Source organism: Streptopelia decaocto (assembly GCF_964273445.1).
Source record: "Streptopelia decaocto genome assembly, chromosome: 4".
NCBI classification, from domain to species: Eukaryota; Metazoa; Chordata; class Aves; order Columbiformes; family Columbidae; genus Streptopelia; species Streptopelia decaocto.
Genome location: NC_138658.1, coordinates 62,411,139 through 62,431,747, shown reverse-complemented (window position 1 = coordinate 62,431,747; position 20,609 = coordinate 62,411,139). Strand labels below are relative to the sequence as shown.

General features: G+C 43.5%; 1 protein-coding gene across 1 annotated transcript in view; it reads left to right on the top strand.

Annotated features, from left to right (window-relative positions):
* The first annotated feature begins 7,192 nt into the window (after nt 1-7,192).
* C1QTNF7 (C1q and TNF related 7) overlaps nt 7,193-20,609 on the top strand; it is a 51,509-nt gene continuing 38,092 nt past the window's right edge. The window contains exon 1 of the mRNA XM_082051385.1: nt 7,193-7,618. The gene's annotated coding sequence lies outside the window, so the exon portion shown is untranslated. The remainder of the gene's footprint in view (nt 7,619-20,609) is intronic.

Sequence of the window (20,609 nt, the reverse complement as noted above, 5' to 3'; positions counted from 1 at the left end):
AACATTTCAGCACAAAATTGACATGCGTGTACACTTAAAAATTCTCTTTTTCGCTGTTTGAATTTCATTTACAGGGAGTTTTTACTCAAGGCCAACAGTGCTTGAAACGCTTTCATAAACCCCACTTTTGAGAGGTTTGTGATGTTCTCTGCATCTCCTTCATTTTGAAGAACTCTCTCCTTGTAAAATATTATTAGAGTAGATGCAACCCTCCACACCCAGGGGCTCGATAGCCTTTTATAACCAGCATTTGTCTGGGGGAGTTTTATATGCAAGTTGAGAGCTACCCCGAGCCTGAGGGAGCTCAAGTCTAGACCTCTTGCTGCTCAGGAGGGTGCCCTGCCCAGCAGGCTGTGGGCTCCTCTGCCCAAAGGACAACCTCCACCCCTCTGCTGAAGCTGTGCCATACTGCAGAGGAGAAGCTGTGAATCCAAGGGTCACTGAGAAAATGGGAGCTTTATGTGCTCTTCAGCACTGTAATTATGGCCCTCCTTTGGAAAGGGAAGATCTTTCCCACCTGTGCTTCTAGGACTGCTTTGGTACCTGTTCCTAGCACCAGCAGTGTTAGCGTTAAAATGAACATAGCTCTCACCCCTGCATTTGTTCAGGAGTTTGGGGCCATGAACACTTGTGCAGATGAACCTTTCACAAGGGGCAGGCAGAGGGATGATTGCTTGACATAACTGGCAGGAAGGCAAATCTGAACACCTATGTGGGCAGAGCAGAGTGGACGTACTCTGGAGAACCTTGCCTGGAACCTGTGATTCGACTCCGTATAAGCTTGTTCATTTCTATCTTTTTTTTCCCCTCTTCATATTCCTAGGAAAAAGTGAGGATGAATAGCCAAAGTAACAGGGAATTGGACAATGAAAATATGGAATCTTGTTTTAGCTACATTAAATTAAAGGAGTTGGAAAGATAGTCAGAAAGAAACTGGAGCGACCAACAGAAGTTAGATCACTGTGAGAAATAGGAGCATTAACAGCCTTGTACTGGGTTGATGGGATCACATAAGATTATTGTTTTGCCCAAAAAGATTTATCAAAATTCTGTAATATAGTCATAATTTGTCAGCGGTTGTGAAGTCCAGGCACCTCAGGCAATTTTTCAAATTCTGCCTAATCTTCAGTGTCTATGGGAAACACAATGAAATATACCCTGTTCTTAATTGATTCCTTTTGCACCACATTTTTCACACAGGCTTGGCCATTGGCCTTTCTTTGCTAAGTGAGGGTTTCAACAAGTGGAGAAGATGGATGGCCAAACCAATCAACCGCAGAACATGCAAAAGGTCAAACACTCAACTAGCACATTGCAGACTGTTTCCAGATAAACTGAGCATAATGAATCAGATAACTTTCTGTTTGAACAAACAAAACAAGGAAACTAGAAAGTAGTCCAAGCTGATAATGTTTTCTTTATTACTTTGAAGTGTTACATGCATAGCCCTGTGGAGTATGAAGTGGGATAAAAGTCCTTTCCTGCCCTATCCTGTTGAAATAGAAGAGAACAAAAATAAGTAGTTTGCATCTGTGATGCTGATTAGGTTTGTGTGAATATCTAAAATAAATTAAGGGCAATATGTGCAAGCAGAGATATGTTGTTAACCTATGTGTAGGGCTACATATTTCTCCTTCTTCATAAAGGTTTTGAGTGAGGGGTTTGTAGAAACACAACCTCCCTAGCATAGCCTTTAGTCCTGGGCAATGGACATAGCAAAGCTGAAAGAGTGCAGGGGTGCTTGTGTACTGCTCCTGCCATGGTCTCTCTTCATGGTCTCCAACGCCAACAGGTCTACACTGTGATGACTGAATTAAAACCTAGGATGTAACGTTTTAGTGGGTAGTGCTGGGCAATTCCTGCCCACAGCGGGGCAGAAGCAGCAGGGCTGTGGGGCCTTCAGCATCTGCAGAGCACTGAGGACACAGTGCGCTGCCAGCAGAGGTGCCCGGCTGTCACAGCCCGGGGCTGGCACAGCTTGCCTTCTCACCTCTGCTACCTCAGTGCACCTAGGAAGGGAAAACTGTGCAGAATGCTTGGAGGAAGTATTTAGTTTCTCAATCCCCTCAAATCAGTATGTGTGCTAATTTTAAATGGGTCTCTGTAACTTTCAGACTTATCTTTAGTTTCTGCTTGACTGCACTTGGCAGAAGAGAAATAAATATAAGCCATTATTATTACACTATCTTGAATACCAAGCATGTTTTCATTTCATCTAGCTAATACAAGTAGAAGATAAACTGGTGGTTTATTTCCTTTTTCTTTTTCCAAAATAAAGGAAAGTGATAAACTAAGACCTCATGGAGGGGAAGCTGTGATGCCTCTGGAGGGCACATTGTACAGCCATCTGTCAGATTAAGACAATAATCCTGCTCTGAAAGGGATGTGAACTGATGGATGTGCATTTTCTTTCCATTTCCATCACAGACTCTTTGTGTGGATTTGGAAGAAATCAAAACTTCGGTATTTAGTGGAACATCTCTATAAGCTGTGAAGGAGCTTTGCCTCAGCCCACGTGAGGTCCTATCTCCCACTCAAGGTAATGTGGAGGTAGACCTTGTTTTGTTAACTTTGAGGAAGGACCTGTGCCCAGTGCTATTAACATGACACTTTCTGTGAAACACACATCTCCAGCTTTTGGAGAAGAGATACTTTGGTCTGCATTTGGTACAACAGTCACTCTCTCTGCTTCATGAAAACAGGTTAACCGAGAGAAAATGAGACAGAAGATTTAGACAAAGTATTGCTTTTTACAGATATTGTCAGCTTATCACAGCCCTCACTCATTTCAGGAGCCCTGTAAATCTCATTAGGTTCCCAGTGATGGCCTGAGGCATCAAAACACCTTTGCAAATCTGAGCTCTGGTGTTTAAGACTCCTGCTGGAAAAGCAGGATGCTGAAGAAAAAGGGAGGGGAAAAAAACAGCAGGAAAAGAGCCCCTGTCATCATGTGGAGGCATAGACAGGTGAACTGAAAGTCCAACTAAAATTTTAGTTGCAGATGTATAGTGGAGGCGATGGAGCTGCAATGCTCTGCCCCATTAAGACTTCAAGCCCTAAGACTGGGGTGATCTGACTCACTGGAGGGTGATAAATGTAATGTGCTGTACTGCTTGCCACAAATAGCATTCGATTACAGAACAGTAACTGTAGCAGAGTTGTTCCAAGCTGTTCCAAGCAGATAAGATTTAAACCCTGCATGCTAGTTTTACGTTGGTGACTAATGATTGAATGGAGGTGTTGAGCAGAAATGTCTTTAGTTAGGTAACCTCATTGGGTAAATGAGATTTGGACTGTGTTTTCTAGCAAATTTAGGCTTAGAATAAATTATACTCATTTGAAAAGTCACAGGCCCTGTTGGAACTGCACTTTTCATCTTCTAGAGATAAAAAATGCATGTGGAATTAATCCAATGGTACCCAGATGCCTCCCTGAGATGTGTGGCCCCAGCACCTGTACAGTCATCTGGACATGAGCTGTTCATCATTGAGGTGTCCCCATCCTGCAGCCATTCACTTGCTTGGCATCTCCAGATGGGTGGTCCAACTGGGAGTCATGAAAGCAGCACCCCTTAAAAGCAGCCTGCCCATCCTTCCCTCTGCTGTTTCCTTAGCAGTGATACCTGAATTTACTGAAGTTTTCACACTGATCTCTTTCTTAGCTATTTCTGTGTCATCACCCTGGGAATACCTTATGAGCTCTTCTACTGACCAAGCTGTAAATGCCAAGAGCCAGCTATTAAAAAAAAACCAAACAATGAACCAAATGAACAAACAAAATCCACACTAAGCAAAAACTTCCATAGGTTTTTACATCGTATTTCCATGTAACAACAGAATTTTATTCTCATTTAGGGCCACTGGATAATGACATATTTCTTTTTACCTGGATAAAGCCAGTCTTCATTCACAGCACTCTGTATGAGGGGAGAATTAGGCTTCTGGCTTTTAGCAGCTTTGTGACCTCCTAGAGTGCACTGCACCATATGAACCTGCTCATTCTCTCAGTGTTGAAGCAAGATAAACCCTGAGCAGTTACACTCACATCTTGGCAATTGAACTGAGTATTATCTGGATGTAAATGCATTCAGCCCTAACACAGGAAAATCCGAAATCCCAGCATCAAAGGATACTTCTTTTTTTTAATGCCACGAAGTAATAATTTCTTCCTTCCAGCAAATCTTAGTGGTTCACTACAGATTAAGGATTTTGTTTGATTCCTAGTTCAGATACTTGTGTTGGAAACAGCCTCAGAACTTATTAGAACCTGCTGAATCTTGAAATACTTTGGTCAGAGAAAGGACTTAGAGATGTCACCAGAAAAAACTCTCAGCTGCTTGCCACATGAGACGATCAAAGATCACAATTTGTCAAGGGTGAGATAACTATATTCCTTGGAGTGCATTTACTCCTATGCACCTATTACATGGATTTGTGGGTTTTTGTCTTCAAGATGCAACAGTCTGTAAGCAACAAATGTTCACATGTACAGGACCAAATGAAGACTTGCAGTCTCAGGTGAGGCAAGAGGCATTTTCTTCCGCTGTGAAATTTCTCCAAAATGAATGATTGCTTTTTCCTAACCCCTCTGTCAGTTACTGTGTTGTACCTGTGAGGATATGAATGCCAAAAAGCAGTTCCCAGTTCAGCTGCTGCGGCTAGCGGCCCCATCCTCCCACAGCTGAGTCTAGACAAGGCCAAGAGCAAGAAAATCAGTGTTCTGGTGAAGTGCTAAAATGTGAAATAGTTGCCTAGAATTGTAACTTTAAAGGGATAAAAAATGAGCCTATTACAGGCACCAGTGAGCAACCCTATAAAAATATAATCTTTCTTCCAAAAAAATTGAACCTGTGTTTTCTGCTGAACACTTAAACCTCCAAGGCTTACAGAATGCTTTGCAGTTCCTCCTCCACTTTTACTCTTGCCTTGGCTATTCAGTCTTTACTCACATTCCTGTGAGGCAGGTAAGTAAATGGAAGGGAAGAAGACTCAGTCCAGAGCCAGGTATGAATCAGTGGCAGAGGCAGGTTTGGAAGTCCTGCCTGTTTTCTCCACAAACCATTAGAAAACAAGTTTTTTCCCACGTGATGGGGCAACATCTCTCGCTTCCCCAAGACTAATCAGGAAGAGGAAACACCACCTTGTGTTTCCCTAAGCAGGAGCAGGAAGAGATCAACTGAGAGAATGAGGGCAATGCTCTCCAGATGATCCTTAAAAGTTCTACCAAATTCCTACAAACATGCAGATACAAGTTTCCAGAGGTGCCAGTACCTAAAAGGACATGCTTAATGCCTGATCGCTAAGTGAAATTTAAGATACAGACATCATTTAGGTACCTATAAGTGATATGATAGGACAGTATTTGCTCTTTCACTGTTGCCCACTTGTAACCAAGTTCACCAGCAGATCCACCGAGCAAAATTAAAATATTCTGATATACCCTGGCGAAAAACTGAGACTCCTAAAATGGTGTACTGAAGTTTTCACAGTACCATACAATTTTGTAACAGTGTTCTATATCCCAGTTATTACCTTTAGTACAGGAATGAATCTCCATTAGGAAAAAAAAATTTGGTTTTCCTTAAACCCTTTCTCCTATCACTAGCAGCAGTATTTTATCATCTATATTGATTGAATGCACAGGATTCTGATTTTTTAATTCTCAATTTAAGATATGAAATACTTAATATTTCAGTGTCATGTAAATTAGAACATTCAAATGAACAACATCTTTTACAACCAATTCACAAATGGCATTTTGACATTGATTTGTTTTGTCATAGAAGATTCATTTTCTCTTTTAAGGGCACCACACACCTTTGAAAATTTCAGCCTAATGATTCCATCTTCACTTACATTAGTTTTGCAGGAAAATATGGCTGACACAACCAAAGTCACTGAATAACAACTAGTTAGTTTGGAGAAGAGGAGACTGAGGCATGACCTCATTAATAATTATAAATATGTAAAGGGTGAGTGTCACGAGGATGGAGCCAGGCTCTTCTTGGTAACAACCAATGATAGGACAATGGGTCATGGGTACAAACTGGAACACAGGAGGTTCCACTTAAATTTGAGAGGAAACTTCTTCTCAGTGAGGGTGACAGACACTGGAACAGGCTGCCCAGGGGGGTTGTGGAGTCTCCTACTCTGGAGACATTCAAGACCCACCTGGACACCTTCCTGTGTAACCTCATCTGGGTGTTCCTGCTCTGGCAGGGGGATTGGACTAGATGATCTTTTGAGGTCCCTTCCAATCCCTGACATTCTGTGATTCTGTGATTCCATGATTCTTTGAATAAACCTTATGTCACCTTAGCATCAGCAGGTCAGTTGGATGCATTTCCAAAAGTGCTGAGCAATTTGGGGCATAGTCTGAGGCACACTTTTCAGCAACATAATTTTTAAACAAAAGTTTTTTATAGTACTAATGTGGAAGCTCAGAGATGAAAATTTCCCAAATCACAATAGTGTTATATAATTTGGCTTTTAATTTGCTTGCTTTTAGCAACTCTGCAGGGGGAACTCATATTTGGAAACGGAGACCTTTTCTGTCAATTCATAAATGCACACCACACACATCAACCATAACTGGTTGAAATAAATTCCTTGCAAAAAGGAGGAATTTGACATGGGCACAGGCAACTCTTCTGTATTAACAACATTTGGTATGCTCTGCTATCTTAATTTGAGCAAAGCGGAAGGGAACCATTCCCAGTAAGCGGATGCCTTTGAAAACCATGCCTCTGCTATTTAAAGCTTGTCAGTGTCTCAGAAGATAGAATCATTGCCCTGAGTGTCTTTTGAAACTCTCCAAAGTCAAGAAGTTTGGGATTGTCCTCAGCCATGGACCTCATCTTGGGTATCCCAACCACCCCATGAGAGGGACACCCCACACTGCACTAGTGGGGAAAGCCCAGGATAAAGCCCCCGGACCCGTCCCCAAAGCCTCGGACCAAGGGCTGATGCTTCTAAAAATACTGGGAATCTTTTGGCTAATTTGGGGACCAGGCTCCTCAGGGAGCTCTAAGCACTTTATGTCTCTGAGGCTGTTGCTTCTTCCTCTGCTTTGAGGCAGCTGCTGCTCCTCCCAAATCCCACACTGAGGGGACTACGTGCCAGAAGCAGCATGATTTTTTCCTCTTCTCTGTGTCTTTACAGAGAAGAAGACAACTTAGCCTATCATGCTTTCCAAAGATGATATAACGTTACCTCGGGGAGGCTATGCCCCAGGTCCAGTTAGGACTCTGTCCTGCCGCGTCGGTCTGGAGCACAGGCTTGCTCCTTGCTCCACGCTATACATTGAGCTCCTTCCAGCAGGAGTTTCACAGCGAGCTCACAGTTGCTTTAAATTAGAAAAGCTGGCGAGTGGCCGAGGAAAGGAGTGGGAGCTTATTTAGCTGAGACAGACAGTTACAGAACTCGATACAAGAGCATCAGGCTTCAAATAAGTTTTCACGAAGTGCACTATTTGTCATTACGGTGTTTAAATTTGTTTTAAAGGATTTTGAATCACCCACAATTACCTGTTGGCTTGAATTTACAACTCTTAAGACGGTACCCAAAAGAAGCGTGTTGCTTTGCCTGAAAAATCTGATGTCATCTACTCGAGCATAAAGGTAAGTTGTAACTGATTCTACTTTCCTACACTGACTTTTCTGAAATGCATTTGAAGAAGTGAATGAAATAGAGAGATCTTTCAGAAAAATACAGATTTTACTGGGATACATATGTTTCCATTATAAATCAACCATAGCAGAGCTTCAGTGAAATCTGTTTATGTATCTTGTCTTGTAAGAGCAGTTTAATAAACTTGGACATTTATGCACATAACATTCCTGTCAGAAATTTTCCAGATAGATTTTTTTTTTAAATCAAGAACACAATATTCTGGCAAAAGAAAAAAAAAATAAGTGTCTACCTGTCACAGGATTTAGGCTGATTTAAAGGCATAAAATCTTTTGAAATATTTCTCTCTATTTAGCTTTAATCTTACTTTCCATTAACCCGAACAGAGATTATTGTTTTTTCCCTCGTGCATGACTCCAACATCATTCCAAATCTTCACTTTAACCTTTGCTGCTATGGTTTCATAGAAACATGTTTCGCAAAAAAAACCCTGTAAATATCAAATAAATCATTCTGCCTCAGGGTTGTGCTCTTGTGAAGTTAAGCTCCTGCATTTAACTTATGAAACTCTCACAAATTCATCTGTTTGTTATTGTTATTATTGTTATCTTCTTTTTTGGTTTGTTTTTTTTTTTCAAGGTCGTTGAACTTTTTGTGCTTCCACTGCTACCAGCAGTATGCTTTGTGCCTATGTGCAGACTGAGGAGAGAACATGTATTGTTAAATATGAATGAAACACTGATGTGAGTGATTAAACACAACTTTGGTCTGGGCAGGTGAGAGTGTAGACGGATTAGTGGTTTCTTGGTCCCTTTTTTCCCCTGCGTCTCTGGTTACCGTTATCCAGGCAAGGCTGAGGCGAGGTTTGCCTGCGTGCCAGCTCCCCAAAACCTGATACTCACAGTGGTGCTAATTTCTCTAACCCACTCATTTTCAAGGAAATGATGAAGCTTTTCAGGCTGAAGATTTAAGAAAACATGGGTGTGAGCACAGCATTACCCACAGCCCTTGTAGCTGTGCAAGCTGTGGAAATTCACTGACTCTGACGGCTGGAGAAACAGCAGTTTGCTTCAGAAACCACACACCTATCGTGTTATATAGCACGGTCTATTGAAGAGACAGAAAATCTCTTCTTCCTACAGTGTCTGCTCCCTCTTTTCCCCGGCCTGGGACAATTTCAGCTATGCTGCTGGAGTGGATTTTCCCTTTCGGAGTAGGTGGGAATCCAGGGCTGTGTGTCCCCATGGGCCATGCGCTTAAGAGTAGAGAAACACGGAGCAGGGAGGGCAGGGGAAAGGGTGTGGAAAAACAAAACTGGAAGTGGAGGAGCTGATATGCATGTCCACTGGCACGGAGGAAAGCCTGATTCCTTTAACACTGCCCCTGGGTTAAGTTTTGTGTTAAGTTTTGTGCTGAATGGGAAGCCAACCGTCACCATCCTCACTGGGCTCTGGAAAGGCAGGGCCGGGGACACCTTCATCAGGCATCACTTGGGTGAGGACTATGTGATGTGGGGACTGGGTAGCGTGTTCCCCTCTCTTAGCGATTGCTTGTCCTTTCTCCACAATGCCCCACTGATCTGAAGGGGAGGTGAGAGTGCAGGTGATGAAGGCTGGTCCAGCTCCACACTGCCTAATGACACAGGAGACCGGACCATTTCAGAAACTGAGCATCTCAGGCACAGGGACTGCTTCTGGCGCAACAGCAATAACAGAAGATTATGCAAACAAAAAACTTAGTGTTTGCATTATTTCACAGCCTCTGCCATCTCCACACTTCACTGATGCACTTTTCTACGGTTCAGTCCCAGTGACAATGTGAGAAGGTAAATAGAAATCCACAGAAAACCAGCATAGTGAGGGCTGGGTTTGAGTGCCTACAGAAGATCCTCTGTCCCATTCACTGTGACAGAGCTGACTTGTATCCTTAATTCTCCAAGACATGTCCATTCACAGGTCTGTCCCATGCACTGGTAAGCCTATTTTCCAGAGTCCTTAAACAGATGCTACAGCAACATTATGCATACTGTCATGGCATGGCAAAATAACATTCATGTTGCCACAGAGACACATTGCAGATGGCAAAATGACAATTTAGGTTGGCCAGAAAAATTTAACCTCACGGGGGACTGAAAATCCTAAGACGGGAAGCATTTAAACAAATAAGAAGCATTTAAAAATGCACTGTCCTAGAGGTTTCTTGTCACAGATACAAAACAGGTCAAACTCCATTTTTTCCAGTGAAATGATTCTCTTTTTGTTAATCAAAAGGACAGCAATGCAATTATGTGATTGCCTTGGCAGAGAAATCTAGAGGTTTTGCAGGCTGTACCCAGAAGATAAAGGCTGCAAGTGAGATAATTTCTAGCCAGATTTACATTTTAGTTACAGGCATGGGGCTGCAACTGTAAACAAAAGGTATTCATTTCTGCTTATAGTTTCTCTAAAGTAAGAGGTGCAGATCAGTAGAATAGTTTCTTTGTTGGGTTGAAGAAGAAATCCATATTACTCTGATTTCCCAGTGCTGAAATAAGTTGTTTGGGTTCTTCATAAATTAGGATTCATTTTTTATTTTAGAAAAGCAGTGTGAATCTGTTCCTGGGTGTCTAGCATCAAGCCTCACCTCAGATGCAGATGAGAAGGCTCAAAGCAATGAAGTCAGAACTGCAGAGGACCTGACTCAAGTCTTCAAAGATACCTTATGGTTTCACTAAAGCTTGGGGTGTGGATGATAGGACAATATGATCAAATAGTTTACACATTTCTGTGTGAGGTGTACGTGTTGGGAAGGGCAGAAGTGTTTAGTACAAAATCAATTCTTATCACAGAGGATAATGGAGATAATTTTTAAAGTGGAAGAATAGACCGTGCATAATGGGAAAAAAAGATCCTGGCAGTGAGAGGTATACAGCTATAAAACACTCCAGAGGGAAAGAGGGGAAAAGTCTCACTGTCTGGGATGTTTTACTTCTTCTGGGCAAACCTAGAAGAAATCTGTGGGGAGCAATCATTCCTAGGCAGAGATGTGAGAGTCCATATGTCGTGCTGGCTTAAATGTATTGGCTCATCTTCAGTCTATCTACTGAATTTGTCTTCCTCATCTGCATGAGTATTGCATCTCTCAGACCCGAGTGGGGCCTACAGAAGTGGAGGCCAAATCTCAAACAAGATTTAATGGAGATACTTGACTGTGTTTGGACACCATCAGGCCACCCATCCTATTTTCAGCTTACACTCTGCCTTCCCCCTTTGGAGAGACCCCAAACCCCAAATCAAACACCCTGCAACAAACAGGAACATCTGGCTAGAGTCCAAAGTTAAAACTGTGGAAGGAAGGGAACTGTTCAGTAGTGGGATGTTTTTTTCGGATGTTTTGTAATTCATGCCCTCTGTTTTATTTCTCTCAGTTTTTGCTACATTCTTTCAATTAAGATATTTTTCTTTCAGGAAAAATGAGAGCAGAAAGGGTATTAATAACAGAGGCGGGACCTGAAATCTGGTTTAAAAAATGTGCAATAAAAACAGGGTGTGACAATGCTATGAAAACACGGAGGATTCAAAGGGCAGAGCTGAAGAGGTGTGTGTCCACCCTGCTCATCCCACCTCTTTCTGTCGGTCCAGCAGGTCTCATGGCTGGGTCCAGGCCAACATGGGCACCCTGTCACAGCAGCACGGGGGGACCAGATCTGTGAGCTGCTGAGAGAGGGACCTCTATTCTATTTTTCACCCTTGGGGGAAAAAAAGAAAAAAAAAAAGTCTGAACTCTTTCTGGATTTGTCCAGGAAAACTCTCCCTTTTCTTGGAGGGAGACATTCCCTGTGCTGGAACACATGTCTGCTATTCTCACTAGCACTTACGACGCAGGACCAAAAGTCTTTTCCCTTTTCAGCAGTCTATAAAAACTTGATGTTACGCCAGCCTTGCTAGCCCTGCACTGATGTTCCTGCACGGTGCCGCTCTTCTGAGCTTCAGTTCACCTGGGGATTGATCAACCTCCCTGACACATCCCAGACTGGTCTTTTGAGTCCCATTTCACCATAACAAAAGAATGGAAGTGGCTCTTTTGGGACTTACCAGAGAAACACTTTAGGCTACTTTTTGCATCTATTTCTTGTTCCAGACACCATGTCGTTTGTATTTTTTTAACAGAGCAGTTGGCTCCTTTGAGTCTTTACGAGCTCCAGCTCTGTATGGATGTGTTCTGAAGGTTGTCTTCCAGAGCCTGTCCTTTTTTGGTCCTAAACCCGAGAACAGTCTTTGATCACAGCCCTGCTTTAGCAGCAATCCCCATCCCACACATCTTTACTTGTCTCCAACTTCTTTTCAGTTCCTTTTCCTCCTGAAAATTACCAATCTCGTACTGTCCTTCTCATAACCCTTCCATTTTCCTGGCATGTTTATGTATTTACCCAGGGACTCCCCCTTTTCCACCTCCCTCACAGGGAGTTTCTCAGGAGAACCCGATAGCAGCCATCCGTCCCTGAATCAACAGTGGCCAATGGCCTGTCCTGTAACCTCTGCTCAAATGATGTGGGAAGGCAGCAATACTTGGAAGTCCTGACAGCTGATTTTCTGATGGCTGGAGGAAGACCAAGGCTGCTTTGGCCTCTCTTTGAGTTACTGTTTCTGTTATTCAGTGCAGGCATTCCTGCTAGAAAGTGGCAATACACATCTGCAGATGATCTCTGAGCTCTAGCTTTGAGGTGGGGCAGTGAGAAATCATTCCAGGGAGAGGCAGTGATTCTGGGGTTGGGAATAGGATGGTCTACACTCCAGCAAAGCAGTTTGCATAAAGGCCTCGTGTCCACATCACAGCTCCCGCTTCTTTCCTGGAAGAAGGAAATTTTCACTTCTTTTCCCAGCTCAGGTAAAGGGAAAAGAAAGAAAAGTTTCATTTCTTGATTCAACTTCATCATCATCAACTTCATCAGGTATCTGAGTGCCCCCAATGGGAATGCAAATATCAAGTAACATGAGCAATCAGGCAGAAAAAAATAGTTTACACAGGACAAGAAGAGTCAGTGGTCCCGGCTGGCTGTGAAACAGATTGTCCTGCTACCTTTCCCCTCCCTCCTGCACCCCAGAGAGAGCAGGTCCTCTCTGCCCAGAGCTGTCCCCAGCTCTCGGAGGGCTCTGCTGCTCACCTGGCTCTGTAGATGTGCAGTGGGTATTTTTCAGTTTCTCTAGAGGAGGGGCTGCATTTCACTGTATTTTAAGCTTTACATCTGGAACACCATGCTCTACATCAGAAGGGGATTCTGGAGGTTACCTTCAGCTTTTTAAGGAGAACCGAGTGTCCCCGGCAGGATGTCTAGGATGTCTCCCTGCATGATGATGGGCCACGCACCTCAGTCCTGATTTTGTAGCCTGCTTCAAGCAGAACCGCAATTCAAAATGTCTGTGCCTGGAGTTTGTCAGACAGAAATACATTTACACTGCACTGCGTCACATCCGAACGGTACAGGTGTCCAGCTCATCAGACCTGTAGCAGACAGCCAGTCTGAAAGCATGCACTGAACCTGCCTGGGGTTTCTTGCTCTGACAGACCCAATGGATTATCCAAAAATCTTGCACACAGTCCTCAAGCTCACCTGGAGAAAATATTGAGGCAAAAAAAGTGGGCATCTTGGGAACAGAAGCTGTTAGAAATAACCTAGCCATCTTGGTTTCTCCCTTCCTGCAGGCATGCTTTGTCCCTGGGAAACAGGGCTGCCATCTGAGAGTTTTAGTTGCCAAAGGCTGAAAAAGAAAAATCCAACTGGTGCGTGTAAAGCATCTGTTTCTGCAGCCCAACCGGGCATGTAATAAAACCCTGCAGTGAGATCCAAGCCACACTGAAGCCTAAACTATCCTTTCAGTTCTCTTTGGCAGGGTGCCAAAAGGCGATGCACAGACAAGGTCCATCATGGGTCTGGCTCCCCAAATGCCCAGGTTATATTGGGATTCCTGTACCTGGTAAGATTTAGCCCCAGCTTTCCACTCCTGCAGATAACATTTTGTAGCCAGGAGGGCTGTTTTCATACATCCTGTATGTAGCAAAAGCCCATGTGAATTGCTTTGACATGTGTCTCTTGGCTGTTTCCAACCTGTCTCTGCAATCAGGAAGTTGTATCACCTCTGTGGGGATATGCCAGGGTTGTAAAACATCTCGATTCCCTCAATTAGCACATTTTCTTCATCAGAAAGGGTGGCCGGACTGCTATCTGCCATCATTGCTCACGCTTGAGCAACCTCTGGGATGACTCTGGCATGAGGTTTGGATTCCTTGACATTAGCACTTGATGATCCCATAGCAGAAACAGTTTTGCTTGAATGGAAGAACTGCCAAGACACCCTTAAAAGGAAAGCCCTGCTGAGCACATGCCGCTGGAGATGCTCGCTGCCACTCTGACGTCCCCAGAAAACATCTTGAGCAAGCCCAGGAGCAGCCACGCACCTCCCCTGCCCCACCAAGCCCTCATGCAGAGAGGAGACAGCCTCATTCCTTTGGACCCTGTGGCCAGAGCTTGGCAGGACCGTGCCCTGGTACCGAATCCCACCCAGCATCGAAGCAGCCCATCCAGCCGCTTTGCTGTACGTGCCTCCTTTCCAGCGTGTCAGCGGAAGCAGATGTTTCTAATTTATCACTAAAAACAAACAACTTAATCCCCCAAATATGCAGCAGTGGGGGGTGAGGAAGGCCTCTTCCACTTAAAGCTGATTTATAAATTGGATAATCAAGGTTAATTTGTCCATCAATGAAGCAAATATGTGTCAGGTATCATTACCAGTGCTTCCTCCCTCTGACTTTTACAAGCCCTAAACATCCAAAGCCTTTTCAACATGAGGCAATGGTTCCTGTTCCACTGGCCAAAAGCGTCTGGCACTGCTTCCTTTCGCCAACAGCTATAATATTTATCTATTTAGGCCTTCAGAACATTACTTATGTGTAGCAGACGTCTCAGGCCTCTGTTGTGTGGGTGCCAAAGGCAGGCCTTGGCGCCAGCTCCAGCACACCCCTTCTAGCTTTTGAAGACGTAATTTCACCCTGGCTGCCCAAGAGCAAAGGCTGGATCTCAGCACAGTGCCCAGGCAGGGCTGCACTGAGAGCTTCCACAGAAACAGCGTTGCTTCACCCAACTAAATGCCTGAAGGCATTAATGTAACGGGGCCTGAGTCCAAACCTCTTTCAGATAAGACTGAGAAAACTGTTGCTTTTACCTACATATCAGTGCTGGAGGCCACAGCTAGCCTTGGGGCATCTGTATTTCAGCACATGCACATATACTGAGCCTACACACCATATATGTACCCTACTTCTGCTGACATATACTTCAGATCACCGGTTCCTACTGCTTCCAGCTTATGTCATTGTTCATTAAAAAAGGCTCTTCTCCAGGCACCTTGTCACCTCATCACAGCATGTCTGTCATGCATGGGCAGCAGTGAAGTCACAGCAATGTGGTAGCTTTAAAAATATCTTAAGAGCTCCTGGAGACGGCAGCAACACCAGCCCTGTTCTGCAGAAGGGCAGAATCCAGGGGCTGCTGCTGGAGGTCTCTGTGCCTTGGGTGTCTGAAAGGTGATGAGAAAAGGCAAGTTATACTGGCAGTAGGATAGTCGAAATGCCTGAGTGTCCACAAAACAGAAAGTGTCTGGTGTGGGAATGGGAGTGGGTCCAGTTGTCAGGCCTTGGCAGCCTGCAGACCTCTGCCTGAGGGGGTGACGAGATGGGGACAATGGGGCTAGGCTAGGCTGGTCTTGCAGCTGTGGGTCACTGTGTAACCAGGAATAGGGTGCTCAGGGAGGCGAGGAAAGGGAGGCAGGGCTCCTTAGCATGGTGTTACCTGAACCCCAGGGGTTTATGGGTTTACTACCCAAAAGGTAAATCAGGAAGAATACTGAGCTCAATCTGCAAATTTCTGTGCTAAACCTAGCCCTACTACATAGAAAATTGATGGATGTACTGATTTCTTCAACTATATCTTGAAAAATAGAGTTCAGTTAGGTGCCCTCTCCTGGTGGATGCTGCAGCGCTCCTCATTCCTCGTGTGGGACATCCCCTGTTGCAGCAAGGGGCCTGACGACACAGGCTACACCCCACAGGGCTCTCACACACAAAAATGAGGCCCTGCAACCGCAGATGTGTGGGTGCACATACTGCAGCCACCGCAGAGCACACTGCTTGTGGAAGTTTGGGGTCTCAAGTTTGATTGCAGCAGATTGTAAGAAAATGCAAAATAGCTTTGTATGCAGCTTTCTGCTGGGGACATGGGAAAGCAAACCTTACACTGGAATGGTGATAAGGCTGGGGGATGCTGTTCTATGACCAATGCTCCTCTCCTCAGCAGTCTCTTGTGCTGTGAGCAGCATCTCCTGTGGCTGGAGCAGTCGAGAAACTCTTCTCCTTCATTATTTCTATTAAATGTTAGAACTGGAAAATGTACCAGGACTTCTAATCAAACCAGATATCAGCTAGGCTAAAGGAAAGCCTGAGAAGCAGAACAGACTAACAGAAGAAAAACAGAAGGAAAGTAGGATCAGGGTCAATAGCAGTGCAAAGAGCCCTCAGTGCCCTGCTACAGCTACTACACTCCCGTCCCTCACATAGAAGTATCTGGAAAGCAATCTGGGAAAATGGTGTGTTCAAGAAGAAAACTGAAGATAAATGGAACAACACTAAGCTTGAACAGAGCTGAAGCAATTCTATTTTTGGACTAAACAAGAAAAAACAAACCAACCAAACAAAAAACCACAACACAACAAACAAACAAAAACCCCAAACAAACACCCACAAACACAAACAAACAAACAAACAAAACCGACCAAAACAAACAAACAAAAATGAAAACAAAACTCAATCCAGACAAGCTTGTGTTGCTTAAGAAGTTTTAAGCTACGTGCAACAAGAGCACCAGCACCAGTTCATTCTGCAAAGCTGCAATCTGCTTTTCAGTTCCCAAAGCCTTTTCACAAATGAAGAAACCATATGTCATTATGTTAGTTTGTATCAGTGATGCAGCTGTTCACTTTTTTTCAAATTGGGCTGTTCTTCAAATAGTGATATACACTGTAAGTTGCTGCTTCTCTACCTAGTTAAAGAGATGCCTCCCCTCACGGCACACCCATGAGGGATGGTCAGGGTTGCCTTTGTGTCAGAAAACTTCATACTTGCAGGAATGAGATTGGTTCCAGCTCACTGCAAGGAAAGAACATTTCTCTTTGATGTTTTCAATAGCTTGGTCTGAAATAGCCTCAACCTCACTCCAGATCTGGTGAAAAGACTGATTAATTTGAAGGAGGAAAGCTGTCTCAAGTTTCCAGATATATCTTGAACGTGATATTTTGGGGCACAGATTTTTGTTTCTGCCTGTTTTTTCCAAGGTTGTAGAGAAGGAAGGGCTACAGATATAATTTCGGGGGATTTGATCTGTTGCAAAAAGGACCATTTTCTTAAACTGTCAAAAGATTAAATGTAATGTTTTACCATCACGTTGAAGGTACATAAGCAGCAGATTCTTTGATGGGAAAGTGACAAGCTGCTGATAGAAAGCATACTTTCTAATTGCCAGAAAGTTTATTTTGCTTTCCTATCTCTGATGAAGGAGCAGTAGTTGAAATGAGTTTTGCTTTTGGCTGATCATGCATCCACAATGGAAGAGAGAGAATGTGCTTGCATTAAAGCATCTCCAGGCTTCATCCATGTTGTCTGACCTCTAAGAGACAAGGCACTTTATTTAAAAATTCTTTCTGACCCTCAAATGGAAGATGACACAGCTCCTCAATTGCAGGCTCAGGACATTTGTATCTGAGCTTGAGATTTGCGTTTGATGGGTTTTAATGGTATGTGTCGTTGATGTTTCTAAATTATATAGCTCAGTGAAGCATTCAAAAATAAATGTTCAGCTCTCATGAGGTACGGTAAAGGGCCTAAGGATAAGCTTTGATGTGCATATAAAGTCATGGTAGCTGTCAGGTCCTGAGTCATCTTCCAGTGGCACTCATGTGACTTGAAAGGGTTTCTGCACATTTCTGAGCCAGACCTTCAGTTGGTGTAAATGAATTATGCTGCCTTTGCAGTCTGTGCAGCAGTGCTGATCTATGTCAGCTCAAGATCTGGCTATTCACATTTCAAGACTGAGAAGTTACACAGACAAGATGTTACCCACTACAGCTTTAAAAAGGATATTATCTTTTTATACATTAATGACATGAAAATTAAAAGAAATTACACATTAAAAAGTCAGAATTCTTCATTTTTAGTGTGCAATTTGAAGCATCAACAGGAATTTGTAGTTCCTGAGTCCTTGCCTGTTGTTCACTAGTTAATATACTAGCTGAGACCAGGCAAAAAAGTGCCATTAGCATCTCACCTTAAGTGAGATATTGCTGCAGTCCTGATTTGGCAGGCTCGGCAAGTCTGAGAAGGTATGCAGCATGGTTCAAGACGGGTTGACAGTATGGGACATCCACATAGGGGCTGCAAAGAAGCTTAACTAGATTGCTGCAGAAAGCAGAACAAGTCTAGCACAGATCTGAGACCCATGCTATATTATTTTTGTTTCTCCCAGAAGTAATATATTGTTGCCTAGCTACATGCCATTTTTATATATACTGGTGGGACCGTGCATAAAACAGTATTACTCACCAAAAGCTAAATGTGAGATCAAAATGTGAGGGCCATGCATATGAGCCACTTGTTTAAACATTTTCATTTTCATTTTTGTCTTTCAAGACAAGACTATCTTGTCTTTCAATTCGTCCTAAGCCCTTCTTATGTATGAACTGAATTTTAAACAAAAAAAAAAATTATTCCAGATATCTTAAGTATATTTTTCCAGGCCTGCAATTTAAAAAAGTTACAACAATACTCACCTTCATATAATTTTTTATCAATATAAAAGGAATTCTTAATGACAGCAGTGGACCCAACTTTTACTAATTTGGATCCCATTCCAGATTGTCAAAAGGGCTGGATTTTAAGGAGAATAATTCGTTCGATGATCCCTAGCACAGCTGCCCACCACATGTACAGCAGCAGTGTTAGGACTTTGAAATTTTCCCCCAATTTCAGCTTCACCACTGGAGCCCATTACATAGCTGGTGTCTCACAAGTCCTGTGTTACTTTGCCCCTAGCCTTAAAAAATTCTCTGTAATAGCAGGGTGGCTATTAATAACTAATAGCTACCTAATAGCAGGAATGCACAGAGAGGGTGACAGTAGGTAGGATGCCAGCTCTAAGAGATGAGCACTCAATTTCTTACTCTGCACAGACTATGTGATCTCTGGCAAATAATTTTATCCTTGTGCCCTTGGTTCACATCTGTGAAATGAGATTTTTTTTGGCTTCCACGCCAGATAAGTATAATTAAATGACTAGGCGATCAGATATTGCAATAATCAAGAGTTTGTAATTACCTGGGGTAAGAAATGGAAAGTCTCTCTGGATCATAATATTTGAGTCAGCTCCTTGCTCTTGGGGGTAAAGGAGGTCAGATGTGCTGTATGGAGTGGAAAACCCTGAATAATAAAGTCATCATGGAACATACTGCAGAGACAGCTGCCAGCTGATTAGACCTGCTTTGAGCAGATGTTGGATGAGATGAACTCCAAAGGTCCCTTTCAACCCAAATCACTCCTGTTGTTCTATTCTAACACTGCATCTCTGCAAACATGTCCTCATGGAGTACTGGGAACCGTGGTGCACACCCCTGAGGTAGCACTGCAGCAGACAGGCTGCCTCTGTCAGGGACAGACCGATTAAGTCATGATAGACTGAACTGATCCAGAGCAGCCCGGTGCCTCCACCAAAACGACCTGTGGCCCAAGGCTTATCCTAGAAACAGCATAAGTGCCTTTAGATAGCACTGTACCTCCACAGAGCAAAAAAATGGCACAGTTTATCTCCAGATGAACCATCTAAAGACAACAAAACCTTACCATATTGGGAAATGTGCTCTCTAGTTCACATTTACCTGCCACGTCATCTTACATTGCCACTAAATCAGTGTTTCAGTCCTTCTGGCACAGTCTTTGTATGCAATAGTGAAAATGAGCCTTGTGGTTCCTGTTAACTCCATATGTTGCATCTCTCACTAAGTAACTAAATGTGGGCTTTGTAAAAGCCTCATGAGCTGACACTGGAAATAACAGCTACTGGGATGTATAACCCTGTGATGGCCAAATTTTTTAAAGCTGTGCATAAAATCCGATAATTTCAAACCCAAGTCTGATCAAGGCAGTTTAATGGACTGTGTCACATCAGACATAGGACCTATTACACTTTCTCAGGATCTCAGAGGTAGCCGTGCAGCGTCATGCCAGCAGAGCAGCGCTCCCAGCCCATGGCCAGCACAACCCAACCAGCCTTCTGGGGGTTGTTTGAAAGATCAATGAGAAACATAAGTGTTTAATTTACATATAAGCGTCTACACTTCTACCAGGAAAAAAAATAAAAAAGGATTTAAACGTTTTTGATGTGGTAGATCATGACACAGGCTTCACCCGACAAGTCTCATGCACTTCTGTATGCTTTACAGCTTCTGGGGTCCTGGCCAAGCTTCCACTTTCACATTCACAGCTGCAATTATAACTGTGACCCTTAGTTTGTGAACTGTTTTCTTAACTCCTATATAAAAGCCTGTGAATGCATACACAATACTCTGCAAAGCAGTTGATATTTTCAGAGACCTCCCCTGCCTCCAGTCGTGAGACACAAGTGCCCGCAGCCACAGGAAAATGAAATCCCCTGGGACCTGCAGGACTCACACAGCTGTGCTCTGGCTGGAACAGGCTGGGGCAGAAATGGCATCATCCATGCACGGCGGCTGCAAGTGCACTGCCCAATGTCTTGTTGCTTCCCTAGGGGAAAGCCAGATCCTTGGGACAGAAACAGAGTCCTGCCTGGGAGTAATTAGCTGGCACACAAATTAGTGGTGTTTCAGATGTCTGTACTGAAAACAAGATTAGGTTCTCGAAAGTGAGGTGTATATTCTGCTTGTC